The sequence below is a fragment of the Cyprinus carpio genome, chromosome A8, assembly GCF_018340385.1.
Source record: "Cyprinus carpio isolate SPL01 chromosome A8, ASM1834038v1, whole genome shotgun sequence".
In the NCBI taxonomy this organism is placed as follows: domain Eukaryota; kingdom Metazoa; phylum Chordata; class Actinopteri; order Cypriniformes; family Cyprinidae; genus Cyprinus; species Cyprinus carpio.
Window position 1 is genome coordinate 3,793,244 of NC_056579.1, and position 4,769 is coordinate 3,798,012.

The 4,769-nt window shown below is 34.1% G+C and overlaps 1 long non-coding RNA gene across 2 annotated transcripts; it reads right to left on the minus strand.

Moving 5' to 3' along the window:
* Window positions 1-821: 821 nt before the first annotated feature.
* LOC122145896 lies at window positions 822-4,383 on the minus strand. Of its 2 annotated transcripts, none has more exons than XR_006160616.1 (3): window positions 3,967-4,383; window positions 1,517-1,605; window positions 822-1,380 (listed from the first exon to the last, which is right to left on the minus strand). It is a non-coding gene; the product is annotated as an uncharacterized LOC122145896 (long non-coding RNA). The 2 variants fall into 2 exon arrangements; XR_006160615.1 differs by having other exon boundaries at window positions 3,990-4,375.
* Window positions 4,384-4,769: the final 386 nt, after the last annotated feature.

Sequence of the window (4,769 nt, forward strand, 5' to 3'; positions counted from 1 at the left end):
AAAATAATTGTTTTTAAATTTATTATACTTTAAAATTATCATTTATTTCTGTGATGCAAAGCTGAATTTTAAGGAGCATTATCACATGATCCCTTTAGAAATCATTCTAATATGATGATTCATTATCAAAGTTGGAAACAGTTCTGCTGCTTAATATTTTTTCAGAACATGTGATACTTTTTTAGGATACTTTGATGGATAAAAAGTAAAAAAAAAAAAAAAAAAAAAAGGATTGGCAGTCAATAAAGAGTCCCCTTTTTAGCCAGAGAGTAAAAAAAAAAAAAACGAAAAAAAAAAAAAAAATTATATATATATATATATATATATATATATATATATATATATATATATATATATATATATATATATATATATATATATATATGCCTTTATATGCCTTTATTATTATTATTATTATTAATAATAATTGTTGTTGTTGTTGTTGTTGTTGTGTTGCATCATTGGAAAAACAAGCAAACAAACAAACAAAAACAATCTGAATACATGGAGAATTTTGAATGGCCATCGATGTAGAGTTTTTTTTTTTTTTTTTTTTTTTTTTGTAAACAGATGATGTAGTTAAAACATTGACCATCAAGGGTCATTGTAACCAACTAAACCTTGACCACTTCCAGAAGAACCTGCCTATCAATAAGGCGAAATCAAATTATGGTTCCTATAGTTTCCCATTCAATTATATGCAAAAGAATAAAGAAATATCAAAAGACTTTAGATTTGCCTATTTAAAAAAAAAAAAAATCGCTTCCAACAAAGCAAAAAAAAAAAAAAAAAAAAAAACCATTTGTTTGTTTGTTGTTTTTTATTTGCCACTAATGTAATAAAACCAACAAAGGACGGTCACTGCAGTGAATGTCAGTTCAGGGACAAGCTGACAGGAGACTGGAGCAAACACATATGAATTAGAATCAAACCACCAAACACGTTGTGGCATTCTGGACCATCTGAATGCTGTTTGAACCAGATAAACCTCTGAAGGTACTAGAAACATGGTGAGGTCATGGGTTTGTGTACACATAAATGCAAGTGTACTACAAGTCACTTCAGAGAAAAGCATCTGTTAAATGACTACTCACTAACAATAATAATTGAAAAACAATAACTAACACTATAAGGATAAGTGGTCTGCCTCAAAATGAATCTTGTGTCTAACTGTCCATTTCATTCCAAGCACATATGGATTTATTCATCATGTCTCCTTAAGCACAGTCCTTGATGCTGTTCAAATTGAGACACCTGCTTCCTGTCAGACCTGAATCTACAAGACAGAGTGCTTTCCATTTTCATGGTGCTTGATCTTAGGAGCCTTTCATGTCTGGAGAAACAAGTCTCTTTTGACTCCGCCGCCACCACCACAATTCCCTGGAAAAATACCTTTCAAGTTTTAAAGTGTTGTTCTTGTTGGCTCTTGAAATTTATTTATTTTTTTTTCATAAACCATCAGTATTGAATTAAATCCAGCTGATTTGCTGAGAGTGGAAAGTGTGCTTTGATTTACCTGCACAGGTCAGTCAGTCGGTCTGCAGGTCTGCAACTCTCCTGGTCCGAGGGAAGCCTTTATTACTGTTTGTATTTGAGGGCAAGTACCTACAGGACCACGAAAGGGAGATCACATAGCGTTCAGAAACAACAGATAACCACAGGGGAGTCTGAAGTGCTGTGATTGAGTTTGCTTAAGGGACAGTGGAGTGAACTGACACTGAAAGTAGCAGATTTTCCTTGGTGTGTTTTTCCCCTTTATAAGTGGTAAACAGAACAAAAAAGATCACTAAAACATGTAAAAGGACAACAAGGATAAAATTATTACTTTTAAAGGCAAAAATGATTACTATTGGAGAAATGTAGCATTACATCACTTGCTCACCATCGGATCCTCTGCAGTGAATGGGTGCCGTCAGAATGAGAGCGCAAACAGCAGATAAAAATATCACAATAATCCACAAGTTATCCACAGGTATTACTCCAGTCCTTCAATAAACAGCTGCGTTCGCAAGAAACAAATTCATCAAGATATTTTAACTTTAAACTGTTATTTCAGAACAAAATGCAAGTCCATAATCCATAATAATGCTTCCTCCAGTGAAAAAGTCCATCTCCTGTTGTCTCTCAAATTAAAATCCATCAACATATTTGTTTAGGACTGTTTTCGCTTGTAAACTGTGCTTGATCTGTGCATATTTATCAAATGAGATGACTTTTTCACCTGAGAAAACAATATTATTGATGGAGGATTGATATTTTAAATGGAAATTAAAATGGATTTACAAGACATTAACTGATGGACTGGAGTGGTGTGGATTACTTGTAGATTATTTTGATGTTTTTATCACCTGTTTGGACTCTTATTCTGACGGCACCCATTCACTGCAGAGGTGAGCAAGTGATGCAATGCTAGATTTCTACAAATCTGTTCTGATGAGGAAACGAACTCATCTACATCTTAGATGTCCAGAGGGTAAATTCTCAGAAAATTTTCATTTTTAAATGAGAAAAAAAAATTGTTTGTTAAAATACAGTAATCGTAAAAATGTAAAAATAATTGTCATAACATTTGCTGTAACTTACAGGAGAGAAATCCAGAATTTTTTTTTTTTTTTTGGTGTATGTGTGTATTTCTCATTCAATACTGTGTTTTTGTTAGAAAATCAATTACAGACTGTTTATCTCTTAAACCTGGTGATGCTGCACCAATGACATTTTTTTTGGGGGGGGGGGGGGGGGGGGGGGGAACGATACAGAATTAAAATCTTTCCACTTAACTAATTACCTTCAATTAAAAAGTCTGTGAGCACACAAATGCACTAATCAGCAGCATGTAATTGCTTATTATTCATATGTAAACTGCTCTTAATATCAAGACAATATTTTTTCCATACTTGCCAAGCCAATTACCATTGACACTAATGATACAGGAGCACATGGTGCGGTGCCGTGGTTTTGTGTTTAAATTATGTTTTAATGATAATATTAAGATTCTTAGTTGAGTAAACATTGTCTACCTGCAGTATTGTTGCTAATGGACACAAAGACAAAAATCACTCAAATTATACCTTAATCTGCTTAAAAAGCAGTGATAACTTTTAACATTTTAATACAAAGTACCACGACTTTAACAGAGTGTCAGTTAAAAGGTGCTGATGTTAACCATGCATTTTGTAAGAGAAAAAAAAAAAAAAAAAAATCCCCGTCACTTTCAATCAATCAATCCAAAACATTAATCACACTAGGGATATAATACAAAAACATATGATGTTTGGCCTGATGTCTGATGGATTTTTCTGCTAAATAGATTTCTTTTCATGCACTACATCCTCCTATAGATGTAGTCGTAAACTGTGAGTTTGACCTCCCTGACTCATGTTTTGTATTTGGACTTCTTACTAATAAACACACACACTCACAAAGAAAAAAAACAAAAAAAGTGAATCATGATATTTCAAAGTTGCTGCTGCAAACAGAAAATCATTTGAGGGAAATGGTAATGTGCATCGGTGCAACTAAATGTTGTCTCTCCCTGTATTGCTGTAAGAAATGCATGTGTGATCGGCTGTGTTTCCAGTTTGATGAGGTCATAATAAAATTTCTATATGCTTTTTGCTTATTCAATGCTGACATTTTTACAAAAAAAATGTTAATAAATTGCATTGTGTAATAAAAGACCTAATTCAATGCAAACATCACTATCAAGCTTGTGAAACTAAAATTACAAAAAAAAATAAAAACATTATTACAAAAAAAAAAAAAAAATTGTAGGACACTAACAAAACAATATTAGGAACCATAGAAATGGCATAAAAGGGGCACATTAATAAATATTCAAAGGGTTAGAAACGTGAGAATGCATTTTTTAATGTTTGCTAATAAACTTATTAAACATTATATAATGTTCAAACAAATCATTAATTAAAATATCATTAAACTTTCAATTCCATATAAAGAAGCACTTACTGAAAATCTACAAAAGATTTTACCATCACGTGTTGGCGCTGTAAGGAGCACGAGATGACAGAGAATTCCAAATAACAGTCCTTTAATAAATCCACAGAAGAAACACTGGAGAAACTCAGGGAACTCAACACAACCAAGATCAAACATTTATCAATAACCGGCAAAGGACTGAACAGAACAGGGAGAACTTATAGAAGCTAAATGAGGGAACTAATGAGATGATTAATGAACACAGGTGAACAGAATAAACTAATCAGGGCAACTAAGGGTGCTTTCACACTTGGTTCACTTGCTTGGTCCAAACCCGAGTTCGAAAGCTCCCCCCTCCCCCTGCCCACGCTGGACTGTGTTCATATTATAATATTTGAGGCCGAACCGCGGTTCGCTTGCGTCATCAAGCCAGCAGCTGTTTACCCCGTTGCTTAGTAACGACGGCGCAGGAGAAGGCGGCAAATGCATAACATTACTCTCTGCACTTTTATGTATTTACGTTTTTGAACCATTCTTTTTGTTTACAAAGCTTCGGGACATAACAGCACTTGCATCTGTCTTACGAATGTACTGCAAATGATCTAACGAACGCTGAAGGCAACTAGAAATGAGATATACAGCACTCTGCTTGCAGCGCGTCAGTCACACTCGTGAGGAATATGAGTGAAACACACACACAAACACACATTTTCATCAAATAATACGTCATTAATAGCGGTTCACTTCCGCGATTTGGTACGATTGCGTTCACATTAGCAGTGAACCATACCAGAGTTCACATGAACCGTACTCCAGACCACCGTTTTAAGCGG